Here is a 14,534-nt window from a genome sequence, read left to right as displayed (position 1 = left end):
GCAGTCTGAAGTAGTGCAGAAAGCAATGCTAAAGGGTTGTAACTGAATAACCAAAAAAGAACATAGAACACTTACAGGCCAATACAAGCCCTTTGGCCCACAATGTTGTGCCGACATCTAAGATCTATCTAACCCTTTCCTCCCACATAGCCCCTTATTTTTCTATCATTCATGTGTCTAAGAGTTTCTTAAATGTCCCTAATGTATCTGCCCCCACAACCTCTGCAGGCAGTGCGTTCCACCCACCCACCCACCACTCCCTGTGTAAAAAAAAAACTCAACCCTGACATCCCCCTTATACCTTCCTCCAATCACCTTAAAATTATGTGATCTATGCCTCTTATCATCTTGTACACCTCTAGAGAGGTAGAATTAAGAGTCTGAGAACGTGGTAGCACTGCCAGGAAAGGGATGTGAAAGGAGTGATCGGTTCAGGAGTCTGACAGCAGTGGGGAAGAAGCTGTTCTTGAGTCTGGTCGTTCAGGCTTTTTAAGCTCTTGTATGTTCTCTCAGAAGGTAGAAGAGAGAATAAGGTCATGTTAGTACTCGTTAGCATTAGCACTGTTCCATTATGTCATAATAAGCCAGCTAGGATTTTGTCTGCACTAGAGGTTAGTTTCTCATGATGAGTGAGCTTTCAACCTCTAGTTAGGCTATGCCGGTACTGAAATTGCATTGGATGGTGCACTATGATGTGGAATCAAGCTCGTCATGTCAAAGACCAAGTCTTAGTCGAGGAGACCTTTTTAAGCTGGTACTGACTGCCCCTCTGCCTGTGACAAGCTCTCCTTCATTCTTGGCTCTTGTGCATGGGTGTCTGAGTCATAGATGGTCATGAAGAATAACATTAGACAGTGTCACAGCAGTATGCATCTGGGATTAGTTTTATGTTTGGAGTGCCAGAGCTGGGGACCCTGGGAGACTGCCAGCCTCCCCAAGGACTACGTCTGCGCAAAGTGCATTGAGATGTGGCTCCTCAGGGATCGTGCTAGGTACCTGGAGCTGCAGCTCGATGACTTTCAGCTGATTAGGGAGAGTGAGGAGGAGATAGAATCTTGTGAAGAATGTTGTGGAGGCGCAGGAGACTGCAGATGCTGGAATCTGGAGCAACACGCAAGCTGTTGGAGGAACTCGGGTGGTGGGTGTTGAGCAGCATTCATGGGGGGAGAGGAACTGCATCAGGACTTGATGAATGTTGAGCTTGTCAGAATCCAGTTCATTATCACGGACTTAGATGACATGAAATTTGTTGCTTTGCAGCAGCAGTACAGTGTAAAGGCAAAATTACTGTTACAAAACTAAATAAATAGTGCAAAAAAACCGGTAATAATGAGGTGGTGTTCATGGACCAATGGTGGACCAATCAAGCCCCGATGGTGGAGGGGAAGCTTAAGTGTTGGTCTTTAGGCTCCTGTACGTCCTCCCCAATGGTAGTAACGAGAAGAAGGCATATCCTGGATGGTGAGGGTCCTTAGTGATGGATGCTGCTGCCTTGAGGCACCCCCTCTTGAAGATGTCCTCAATGGTGGGAAGGGTTGTGCCCATGATGGAGCTGGCTGAGGTTACAACCCTCTGCAGCCTCTGGTGATCCTGTGCATCAGAGCCTCCATACCAGGCGGTGATGTAACCAGCTAGAATGCTCTCCACTGTACATTTGTCGAAATTTGTAAGGGTCCTTAGTGAAATACCGAATCCCCTCAAACTCCTAATGAAGTAGAGCCTGTCAGCTTGTTACTAGGTTTTCCCACGTGCTTTTCATACACCAAGTATCACAGTTCATTTCTCTCTTAATTAGACCTCAGCCTTCAAACGCTTGTTGATCTGGGATGTTTCTCTCCTTGGGAAGTGATGATGTTTCCAATCTAAGCAAACCTTGTATTCAGGATTAATTGTTTTCTGTATCTCTTGATACATGATGGTAACAGTCTTTTCCACAGGGTAGGGGAGTCCAAAACTAGGGGCATAGGTTTAGGGTGAGAGGGGAAAGATTGAAAAGGGACCCGGGGGACCACTTTTTCACGCAGAGGGTGGTGAGTATAGGAAATGAGCTGCCAGAGGAAGTGGGTGAGGCAGGTACGATTGTACCATTTAAGATATCTTTATTAGTTACATGTACATTGAAACTCACAGTGAAATGCATCTTTTGTGTAGAGTGTTCTGGGGGCAGCCCGCAAGTGTCGCCACGCTTCCGGCGCCAACATAGCACGCCCACAACCTCCTAACCTGTACGTCTTTGGAATGTGGGAGGAAACCAGAGCAACCAGAGGAAACCCACGCAGACACGGGGAGAGTGTACAAACTCCTTACAGACAGTGGCCGGAATTGAACCTGGGTCACTGGCGCTGTAATAGCGTTATGCTAAGCACTACATGAATGTGCCAACCCCTACACCACCATACTTGGATAGATACGTGGAGGGATGGGGCTTGGAGGGATATGGGCCGAATGCAGGAAATTGGGATTAGCTGAGTGGGCACCATGGTCGGCATGGACTGGTTGGGCCAAAGGGCCTGTATCCGTGCTGTATTGCTCAATGACTCTTGGTCTCTCTTATCAAGCTCATTCTCAATGCTTTCTGCTGGAGAAACACCAGGCCTTTTAAAGATGTTAATCATGATGGGCTTCAGAGTGGACCAAGGAGAATAATTCTCACCCAGTCACAGACTTCCCCTTTTGCTCTCTCCACTCTCTGCGTCTTTAATCTTTTATCACTAACTTTCCCCAGTTCTGATGAGAGTTCCTCTCTCTACAGATGACTGAGAGTTTCCTACATTTTCTGTTTTCAGATGTTCGCAATCAACATTATTTTGCCTTTATATTAATATTCAGCAATGCATATTTATTCAAATAAAGTGGAAAAATTTTTTAAATGCACTGTTAATTCTATATGGGAGAGCTCTTCGGGAATTTCCGGAATCCCGGAAGTTCCCGAACGCTCTTCGGGGGGGGCCGGCTATTTCCGGAGATCTCCGTCGTCCTTCCGAGGCATCGGCTATTTCCGGAACCTCCCCGTCGGTCTCCGGGGTGCCGGCTATTTCCGGAAGATCCCGAACGCTCTTCGGGTGTCGACCACCGTCGGAAATTACCGAACACTCTTCGGGCGCCCGAAGCTGCACGAAGGCTCCTCGAGTGTCGGCCGCTTCCGTTTCCTTTCTCTCTCGCTCTGCGCTGTCGCTATGGTCGGTCGGTGGGGGATGGTGGGCAGTGCTCCCATTCGGAATCCACCGCCATCCACCGTCCTGGAGCTGTCTGTCAAGCTGCAGGTAGCAGGACAGAGCAGCTGCAACACCCCTCGGTAAGCCAGCACCAAAATTTAGTTGAGAAAATATAAAAGGACGCTTATATTTAAAAAAAAACTTTTCTCACAGTGTAGGAGTTGGGACACTATGCTGCGGTTGTATAAGTCGTTGGTGAGGCCACACTGTGCACAGTTTTGGTCACCTTGTTATCAGAAAGATGTGGTTAAACTGGAAGGAGTGCAGTTTTACGAGGATGTTGCCAGGACCAGAGGGCCTGAGCTATTGGGGTGGGTTGGCCAGGCTAGGTCTTTATTCCTGGGAGCATTGGAGAATGAGGGGCGACCTCATAGAGGTTTATAAAATCGTGACAGGCATAGATAAGGTGGATGGTAGCAGTCATTTTCCCAAGGTAGGGGATTCCAAAACTAGGGGGCATAGGTTTAGGGTGAGAGTAGAAAGATTTAAAAGGGATCTGGGGGGTGGGGGCAAATTTTTCACGCAGAGGGTGCTGAGCATATGGAACGAGCTGCCAGAGGAAGTGGGTGAGGCAGGTACAACAGTATCACTTAAGAAGCACTTGGATAGGTATGTGCAGGGTTTAGAGGGATATGGGCTGAATGCAGGAAATTGGGACGAGCTGGGTGGGCAACATGGACTTGTTGGGCCGAAGGGCCTGTATCCATGCTGTATGACTCTATGACTCACTAGAGTGTGTCTATGGAGGCAAAGGACGATGCGTGTAATGAAGGAAATGGCTTGCCCATAGAAGACAGAGTGGTTGTAAATGGAGCGTATCCTTCCTGGAGGTCCGTGACCAGTGGAGTTCTGCGGGGGTCTGCTCTGGGACCCTTGCTCTTTGTGATTTTTATAAATGACTTGGATGAGGATGTGGAAGGGTGGGTTAGTAGGTTTGTAGATGACACGAAGGTTGGTGGTGTTGTGGATAGTGTAGAAGGTTGCTGTAGATTACAACAGGAGATTGATAGGATGCAGAGCTGGGCTGAGAAGTGGCAGATGGAGTTCAACCTGGGTAAGTGTGAAGTGATAAACTTTGGGAGATCGAATTTGAAGGCAGAATACAAGGTTAATGGCAGGACTTAGCAGTGTGGAGGAACAGAGGGATCTTGGGGTCCATGTCCATAGATCCCTTAAGGTTGCCGCACAGGTCGATAGGGTTGTTAAGAAGGCGTATCAGATCAAGATATCTTTATTAGTCACATGTACATGAAAACACACAGTATCTTCTGCGTAGAGTGTTCTGGCGGCAGCCCGCAAGTGTCACCACGCTTCTGGCGCCAACATAGCATGCCCACAACTTGCTAACCCGTACATCTTTGAAATGTGGGAGGAAACCCACACAGACACGGGGAGAATGTACAAACTCTTTACAGACAGCGGCTGGAATTGAACCAGGTCGCTGGCGCTGTAAAGTGTTACACTAACCGCTACACTACCGTGCCTGTCCCGTATACTGTATGGTGTGTTGGCCTTCATTAGTTGGGGTATTGAGTTCAAGAGCTGTGAGGTAATGTTACAGCTCTATAAAACTGGTTAGAGCACAGTTGGAGTATTGTTTTCAGTTCTGGTCACCTCATTGTAGGAAGGATGTGGAAGTTTTAGAGAGGGTGCAGAGGAGATTTACCAGGATGCTGCCTGGATTGGAGAACATGTCTTATGAGGATAGGTTGAGCGAGCTAGGGCTTTTCTGTTTGGAGAGGAGGAGGATGAGAGGTGGCTTGATAGAGGTGTACAAGATGATAAGAGGCATAGATCGAGTGGACAGTCAGAGACTTTTTCCCAGGGTGACAATGGCTAACATGAGGGGACATAATTTTAAGGTGACTGGAGGAAGGTATAAGGGGGATGTCAGGGGTAAGTTTTTTACACAGAGAGTGGTGGGTGCGTGGAACGCACTGCTGGCAGAGGTTGTGAGGGCAGATACATTAGGGATATTTAAGAGACTCTTAGATAGACACATGAATGACAGAGAGATGGAGAGCTATGTGGGAGGGAAGGGTTAGATAGATCTTAGAGCAGGATAAAATGTTGACACAGCATGGTGGGCCGAATGGCCTTACTGTGCTGTAATGTTCTAAATGACATTATATGTACTGTTTGTACTGGAGAGAGCACAAAGAATGTTGCCTGGTTTGGAGGGCTTTCGTTATGGGGAGAGATTGGACAGGCTTTTCCCTGGAGTGAATTGATAATTGGTTTGTTATTGTCACATGCACTGAGGTGCAGTGAAAAACTTTGTTCTGCATACCATCCATACAGATCATTTCTCAACATCAGGACGTCAAGGTAGTACAAAGGGAAAAGCAATAACAGAATGCAGAATAAAGTGTTACAGTTACAGAGGAAGTGCAGTGCAGGCAGACAATAAGGTGCAAGGGCCACGACGAGGTAGATTGTGAGGTCACGGGTCGATTTCTTCATACTAGGGGACTGTTCAATAGTCTTATAACAGCGGGATAGAAGCTGTCCTTGAGCCTGGTGGTTCGTGCTTCCAGGCTTCTGTATCTTCTGCCCGATGGGAGGGAGGAGAAGGGAGAATGGGGCTTTAGGAGGTAGCTAGTCAAGATATTTTTCCCCCCATTGCAGGGATATTAGAGAGGGCAGAGCTTTACGGTGGGTGGAAGGAGTTTTAGAGGGGATCTGAGGGTCAGAAATTCAGATGAAGGGTCTCGACTGTCTACTTCCCTCCACAGATGCTGCCTGACCTGCTGAGTTCCTCCAGCAGCTTGTTCTTTAATCTGAGGGTGTCTGTGTTCCACACAGAGGATGGTTGATATCTGGAACATACTGCCGGAGGAGGTGGTGGCATTGGATACAGGTCACCCCAAGGTTATGAACACCCAACTTAATGGGTACCCCTTCATCCATAAGATACAGGAGCAGAATTAGACCATTCGGCTCATCGAGTCTGCTCTGCCATTCAATCTGAACTTTTTTCTTTTCAACCCCATTCTCCTGCCTTCTCCCCGTATCCCTTAACCCCCTCACCAGTCAAGAACCTCCAATCTCTGCCTTAAATACCCCCAATGACTTGGCCTCCACCGCCCTCTGTGGCAACGAATTCCACAGATTCACTGCCCTCTGGCTGAAGAAATTCCTCCTCATCTCAGTTCTAAAGGGACGTCCCTTTATTCTGAGGCTGCGCTCTCATCCTAGACTTTCCCACTGATGGAATCATCCTCTCCACGTCCGTTCTATCCAGGCCTTTCAGTGTCCGGTAGGTTTAAATGAGATCCCCCCCCCCCCCCCCCCCATCCTTCTGAACTCCATTGAGTACAGGCCCAGAGACGTCAAATGCTCCTCATACATTAAGCCCTGGGATCGTTCCTGTGAACCTCCTCTGAACCCTCTCCAGGGCCAGCATATCTTTCCTTAGATACAGGGCCCAAAATTGCTCACAATTCTCCAAATATGGTCTCACCAACGCCTTGCTTTTGTACATCCCTGCTTTTATATTCTAGTCCGCTTGAAATGAATGCTGGTGAATGCATGGAAGCAAGTTCCCTTACTACTAAATTCAAAATCTGATGCATTAACATCCTGTCACTCCTGTGAACAGCAGAACCAGTTTCCTCTCTCGCTGTCTCTTCACTTTCAGTAATTGTTCTTATCAGTCTCGTGTGCTTTTGGTATTGGTTTATTATTGTCACTTGTACCGAGGTACAGTGAAAAACTTGTCTTGCATACCGATCGTACAGGTTAATTCATTACACAGTGCAGTTACATTGAGTCAGTACAGAGTGTATTGAGGTAGTACAGGTAAAAACAATAACAGTACAGAGTAAAATGTCACAGCTACAGAGAAAGTGCAGTGCAATAAGGTGCAAGGTCACAACAAGGTAGATAGTGAGGTCAGAGTCCATCTCACTGTATAATGGAACCGTTCAATAGTCTTATCACAGTGGGGTAGAAGCTGTCCTTAAGTCTGGTGGTACGTGCCACCATTACATTTGATGCCATTCATTACAATACTGTGGAGATACGGTTACCACATCGAGTGATTTTTGTGTGTGTTCCGACTCACAGACAAAATCAATGAATGGGCGTCCGTAAGAACGGAAATTCCCCAAGGATGTACAATCATGATGTTTAAAAGATATTTAGACAGGCGCGTGAATTCACAAGGTATAGAGGGATAGGGTCATACTGCGGGTAAATGGGATGGTGTAGATGGGGTATAAAGTTGGCATGGATGGGCTGGGCAACATCTGTGGGAAGAGAAACTGGGTCCAAGTTTCAGCTGGGTGACCCACCGCAGGGAGGGCAAGGTTTTACCCAATCGGACACCTTCCCTGCAGCTTAACAAGCTTCTTTAGTGCAGTACGGGTTTGATCCTTGTCATCAGGACATGGAGTTGTACAGCTCAGAGAAAGGCCCAACATCTCCTGCCAACCATCAGGCACCCATCTCCACTAATCCCATTACCCAGCACCTGGTCTGGACCCTTCAGGGCTGAACAGTGTGGCTTTTTTTTTGCAGGGTGTCCGTGTGCGCTGTGGACAGAGGCTGAGATGGGGAAATGACCGCGTCTGTGGGCGGCGGTGCCTCTCCAGGTACGGTCGCATGTATTGCCGCATTCCTTCCTGCTGCAGCCACTCACACGGCACTTGCTTCCCTCCGTGGCAAGGCGTTCGCCAGTGGTGGCTCAGAGCAACACGCGAGCCCAGACAAGGAAGCAGTGGCGGTCTGACCTGTGGCCCCCTCTGTGCCGTATGTTCTTGGGACAGGTGCTGAGCTGGACACCGTGGTCATTGGAGGTGATCAGAAATGGCAGGAAATGTTGTATTTGTCCAGTGTGCTCTGGTTAATGGGGTCATGGAGAGAGCGCAGAAACCAGCCCTTCGGCCCACCAAGGGCATACTGACTTTTACTAATTTACACTAATCCTAGGTCAATTTTTTTTATTTTCCCTCAATCCCAGATTCAACCACTCACCCACATTCTCGGGATAATTTACAGCAGCCAGTTGGCCCACTGACCCGCTTGTCTTGGGGCTCGGGGTGGGGGCCTGAAGTCCATGGGGGAAACCCACGCGGTCACAGGGACTTTTACCCAGGGCGACAATGGCTAACACGAGGGGACATAATTTTAAGGTGATTGGAGGAAGGTATAAGGGGGATGTCAGGGGTAAATTTTTTTTTACACAGAGTGGTGGGTGCATTGAACACACTGCCAGCAGAGGTTGTGGGGGCAGATACATTAGGGACATTTAAGGCACTCTTAGATAGACGCATGAATGATAGAGGAATGGAGGGCTATGTGGGAGGGAAGGGTTAGATAGATGTTAGAGCAGGATAAATTGTCGGCACAACATTGCAGGCCAAAGGGCCTGTACTGTGCTGTAGTGTTCTTTGAGAACGTGCAGAGACTTCCAGCTTGCAGAGCGTAAGAGGTTCGCTCAGAGTCTGCGCTGAGAGAGTACGTTTGATTGGTATAGAAGAGTTCTTCCACTGTGTCTTGTCTACAGCGGGTGGAGCCACTGCTTCACGGCTCCAGGGACCCGGGTTCGATCCTGACCTCCGGCGCTGTGTGTGTGTGTGTGGAGTTTGCATGTTCTGCCTGTGACAGCATGGGTTTCCCCCCCGGGTGCTCCGGTTCCCTCCCACATCCCAACGACGTGCGGGGCCAGTGGGTTAATCGGCTGCTGCAAATTGTCCTCCTAGTACGTGGGTGAGGCGTAGAATCTGATGAGATGCAGGGAGGGGTTTTAAATAAACAGGATCAATGTAGGGTGGGTATAAGTGGGTGGGTTACAGTCGGTGCGTCTTGAGCTGAAGGTCCTGTTTCTGTTCTGTGTCCCCGCCTCTGAGAATCTAGTCTGTGCACCAGGAATGTCAGCAGAGTGTGAGCAGCTTTTCACTGCAGCCTGTGGTGAAAGTGTTCACTGTGACGGTGTACACAGAATAAATGCCGCCTGCCCTGGGACCGGGTTATTGGACAGCGCGGGAGTGTTTCGTTCTGTACCTGAGGGCTGAATGGTGTGGCTTCCTTTTGCAGGGTGTCCGTGCGCGCTGTGGACGAAGGCTGAGATGGGGACGTGACCGCGTCTGTGGGCAGCGGCGCCTCTCCAGGTACGGTCGCATGTATTGCCGCGTTCCTTCCTGCTGCAGCCACTCACACGGCACTTGCTCCCCTCCGTGGCAAGGTGTTCGCCAGTGGTGGCTCAGAGCAACACGCGAGCCCAGACAAGGAAGCAGCGGTGGTCTGACCTGTGGCCCCCTCTGTGCCGTATGTTCTTGGGACAGGTGCTGAGCTGGGCACCGTGGTCATTGGAGGTGATCAGAAATGGCAGGAAATGTTGTATCTGTCCAGTGTGCTCTGGTTAATGGAGTCATGGAGAAACAGCGCAGAAGCAGGCCCTTCGGCCCACCAAATCTGTACTAACCATCAACCACCCAATTACAATAATCCTACATCAAACATCTTTTTTATTTTTATCGGGGAAACAGGAGCATCCGGGGATAACCCATCCAGTCGCAGGGAGAATGTGCAAAGCACACGTGCACACAGCGCCGGAGGTCAGGATTGAACCTGGGTCACTGGCGAAATGACAGGGCTCTTTCAAGGGAGTGTTTTACCAGGAGTTGGCAGGGCTGTGTCGACCCTTCTGTGATCTCAGATTCAGGGGATACTAAGAGTCGGCTCCCATCAACCAGGAGTTTACTCTTCACCTTGCTGTAGTACAGGTTAAAGCCTTAACACGCGGAGACATCCTTGATCTTTGATTGTGTTTTGAAATCCTGTTCGGTCCTGAGACCAGGGTGAGAATCGTCTGTCGTCTATGAGTGAAACTGAACGGGGTGCACTGAATGGACCAGCGACAAGGCTGGGACCCTCAGCACCAGGCCACCTGAAGTGAACGTTCCCAGTCAGAGAGGTCGTGGAATACACTGGGAGTGTAGGTTTGAGGGGTTTGGAAGAGCTTCTCTGCTGCATCTTGTCTGTGCTGAACGTGCTCAGTTTCACTGAGGTATGGTGCCGCACAGTGACAGTGCGTAGAGCCACTCCCTCGCTGCTCCAGAGACACGGGTTCGATCCTGACTTCCTCCGCTCTGTGTGTGTCTGAGCGCGCGTGTCTGCGTTGAGTTTGCACTTTCTCCCTGTGACCCCGTGGGTTTCCCCGGGTGCTCCGGTTCCCTCCCACATCCCAATGACGTTCTGGTCGGTAAGTTAATTGGCCGCTGTAAATTGTCCCCCTGGTGTGGGTGAGGGGTAGAATCGGGGGGGGAGAGGGGGGAGTTGGTGCGATGTCAGGGAGGGAATAAAAATAAAACAGGATCAATGTAGGGTGGGTATAAATGGGTGGGTGACGGTGGGTGCGTCTCAGGCTGAAGGTCCTGTTTCTGTTCTGTGTCCCCGCCTCTGAGAATCTAGTCTGTGCACCGGGAATGTCAGCAGAGTGTGAGCAGCTTTTCACTGCAGCCTGTGGTGAAAGTGTTCACTGTGACGGTGTACACAGAATGAATGCCGCCTGCCCTGGGACCGGGAGATTGGACAGGGCGGGAGTGTTTCGTTCTGTACCTGAGGGCTGAACGGTGTGGCTTCCTTCTGCAGGGTGTCCGTGCGCGCTGTGGACGGAGGCTGAGATGGGGACGTGACTGCGTCTGTGGGCGGCGGCGCCTCTCCAGGTACGGTCGCATGTATTGCCGCGTTCCTTCCTGCTGCAGCCACTCACACGGCACTTGCTCCCCTCCGTGGCAAGGTGTTCGCCAGTGGTGGCTCAGAGCAACACGTGAGCCCAGACAAGGAAGCAGCGGTGGTCTGACCTGTGGCCCCCTCTGTGCCGTATGTGCTTGGGACAGGTGCTGAGCTGGGCACTGTGGTTAACCAGGGTGCTTCTAGGCAGAAAGGGGCTTTCAACTCTCTGGAGGGGTCTGTTTGAAGTGGAGGGATTGGGACAGAGTGCTGCAGCTGGTAGGGTAGCTGCCTGGCTAATCCCACCCTCCGGCGCTGTGTCTGTGTGTGTGTCTGTGTGTGTGTGTGTGTGTGTGTGTGTTACGGCACTGCCTGATGGACAACTCCTACTGTGTTAGCAACACCGCCAGGGGATGTTTCATACCTGTCGGGGTGCCTGCTCCGTGGTCCGTGCTGGGATCTCGGGAATTGCTGGCCAACCACATTCCCAACGTAGCTAAAGGTGTCTTCCCGCTGCTTTGAGATGTCCCGAGTTGGCTACAGACGGGTAATAATTACTATCTTGTATTCACAGCGCAGTTCCTCGAGTTCGGAAGAAGAGGAGAGGACTCAGAATTGGAATAGTCCCACAGAGCTGCATGAAAACAAAGCTGAGTGGAGCGGAGCTGATGACATAATAATGTTTTTTTTTAATCCAAGAAATATCAGTCCTTTTTTTTTGAAAAGTTTTTGGTTTGCTTTTATTGTTTTTTTTTGATTTGGGGGTTCTTTTTTCATGTAAATAAATGTCTTTTCAATTTTTCTTTGTATCATGCTTACTCAGCAAGAGAGCGGGAGGTCCAGATTATATTTTTTTACTCCTTGTGAGTATATATATTAACATCGTTATCCTGATCTCTTTGCACCGTGTGTATAATCACTAATGTTTTGTATATTAATTTGAAATTCAGTAAAAAGATTGAAAAGAAAAGAAAGCTGGAGCTCAAAGCCTGGCGTTCACATTGTTACTGTGTGCTCATTAAAACAAGTGTCCACTAACACCAACAGCTCTGCTTGGGTATCGCAGTCGATTCCAAATTCTCTTTGAGATTTATGATTACGAGGATGTTGCCGGGACTCGAGGGACAGAGTTATCTGGAGAGGGTGAGCAGGCTTGGAGGGTGTAGGTGAATGAGGGGCGATCTTACAGAGGTGTATAACATCATGAGGGGCACGGATAGGGTGAATGTGCACAGTCTTTTTTCCCAGGGTTGGGGAATCAGGAACTAGAGGGCACAGGTATTGGTTTATTAATGTCACGTACCAAGGTACAGTGAAAAACTTGTCTGGCATACTGATCATACAGGTCAATTCATTACACAGTGCAGTTACATTGGGTTAGTACAGAGTGCATTGGTGTAGTACAGGTAAAAACAATAACAGTACAGAGTAAAGTGTCACAGCTACAGAGAAAGTGCAGTGCAGTAAGGTCCCAGGTTTAAGGTGAGAGGGGGGAGATTTAATAGGACCCTGAGGGGAAACTTTTCCACACACACACGGTGTGTCTGTATATGGAACAAGCTGCCAGAGGAAGTGGTTGAGGCAGGTACAATAACAACATTGAAAAGGTTCTGGGACCGGTGCATGGATGGGAAAGATTTAGTGGGATACAGGCCAAATGTGGGAAAATGGGACTAAGCTGGGCATCTTGGACCAGCTGGGCCAAAGGGCCTGTTCCTGTGCTATTCACTTACCAGCGAGCCTGGGACCTGTTGTCCACAGCTTTCCCTGGGTGTAACGGTGACGGCTTTGGCTCCTGCCAAGCCCTGCGGAAGTGGGTTCCATTTCCCCTGCGCACTGCAGCTCAATAGAATAGTTGGGAATACTGGGTAAGTAACAAGAATCTGCAGCCCCTCTTTGCGTATCCGGAGGGGGCTGCTGCTCAAGTTCTGGCTGCACTTCAGCCCAACGCTGCTGATCTACAGTCACCCGGTGCAGCGGAGGATCTCCTGGTGGGTCTTCTGCTGGGCCTTGGCCAAGCTGGCCGTTCACGGGTCCCGGCGGTCGAGGGTTCCAGCTGGTCCGCCTGTCTTACGTGCGCGCGTGGATGTCCTTGGAGAGGGAGCACCCAGTCTCTGCGGGCACCCTGGTCGAGTTCCGCGCTCGGTGGACCCCTCGGGATCGGGAGTGTGTCGTGGGCACTGAGAATGCGATTCTTCTCTGAAGTGTGCGTGGTGCGTTTCGCGGGTGTTAGCGTTATTTTGCTGTAGTTATGTCAATGCTTAGTTTGTTTCTTCTTTTTCTGTATTAGTTGTAGTGTATTGACACTGGTTGTCCTTTTGTGGTGCTTTTAGTTAATAAACGTTTATATTTTTAAAAAAAAGTAACAAGAATCTGGTTGTACATAAGAATTAGTCGACCACCTGGCCCCTTGCATCTACTTTGCCATTCATTAAGGTCATCCTAATCTTCTGTCCCACTCTATTTTCATGGTCATTGATGGCAGTTTGAAAACAGGCCCTTCAGCCCATCGACCACCAACCATCCATTTACATGAACTCCTACGATAATCCCACTTTTTTTTTATTCTCCCCACATTCCCATCAAATACCCTCAGATTCCACCCCTCGCTGCAGTTCACTTACCAATCCGCCCGTCATTGGGATGTGGGAGGAAAACGGAGCACCCGGTGGGGGGGGGGGGAGCCCACAGGGAGAACGTGTAGACTCCACACACAGACAGCGCCAGAGGTCGGGATCGAACCTGGGACTCTTGTGGAGCTGTAGGATAGCAGCTGAACCACTGAACCTTCCCTGTGCCTAAATCCCTTGATTCCCTTAATGTCCAGAAATCTGTCGATCTTTCTGAATGAACACGATGTCCGGGTCTCCACGGCTGTCCAGGGTAGTGAATTTCAAAGGTTTTGCACAATGAATAAGGTCTGGAATTCTAAGCGAAACAACCAGTGCCTTCAAACGGGAAGTGGTTAGGGTATCTGTCAAAGTTAAGACTGAGTTTATTACTATATGCACAAGTACACCTATGCACGGGTGCAATGAAAAACTTGCTTGCAGCAGCATCACAGGCACATAGCATCAAAAAGCAGCATTCACAAGAAAAATTTTTACAAGAAAGAACACAATTAGAACAAAAATCAGTCTATTTTAGTGCAAAGTGGTCACAGTGTTGCTATACTGAGGCAGTGATTAGGGTTGTGTCGGTTGGTTCAAGAACGGAATAGTTGAAGGGAAGTAGCTGTTCCTGATCCTGGTGGTGTGGGGACTTCAGGCTTCTGTACCTCCTGACCAATGGGAGCTGTGAGAAGACGGCACGGGCCGGATGGTGGGGATTTTGATGGTGAATGTTGCCTTCTTGAGGCAGCGCCTCCTGTAGATACTCCCGATGGTGGGGAGGGATGTGCCTGTGATGTGTTGGGCAGAGTCCACTACTCTCTGCAGCTTCTTATGTTCCTGCACATTTGAATTGCCGTCCCAGACCGTGATGCAACCAGTCAGGATACTTTTAGGGAGTAATTTGCAGAGCAATCGTGGAAAAGTGGGTGCAGGGAATGACCAAGTTAGGCCCTTGGGTGCTGCTATATGTTTGGCCACATGCTATGTTGTAATACTTCATCAACATGGAAGGTGCTCTACAGATGTACGC

At 49.4% G+C, this 14,534-nt stretch overlaps 1 long non-coding RNA gene across 1 annotated transcript; it reads left to right on the top strand.

The window, feature by feature from the left end:
- Positions 1-3,151: 3,151 nt before the first annotated feature.
- Positions 3,152-13,154, top strand: LOC127586661 (uncharacterized). Its single transcript, XR_007958715.1, has 5 exons — positions 3,152-3,295; positions 7,737-7,810; positions 9,255-9,328; positions 10,812-10,885; positions 11,467-13,154. It is a non-coding gene; the product is annotated as an uncharacterized LOC127586661 (long non-coding RNA).
- Positions 13,155-14,534: the final 1,380 nt, after the last annotated feature.

Source organism: Pristis pectinata, chromosome 37 (assembly GCF_009764475.1).
Source record: "Pristis pectinata isolate sPriPec2 chromosome 37, sPriPec2.1.pri, whole genome shotgun sequence".
Lineage (NCBI taxonomy): Eukaryota > Metazoa > Chordata > Chondrichthyes > Rhinopristiformes > Pristidae > Pristis > Pristis pectinata.
Note: the sequence above shows the minus strand (reverse complement) of the source record. Positions and strands in the feature narration are given on the sequence as shown.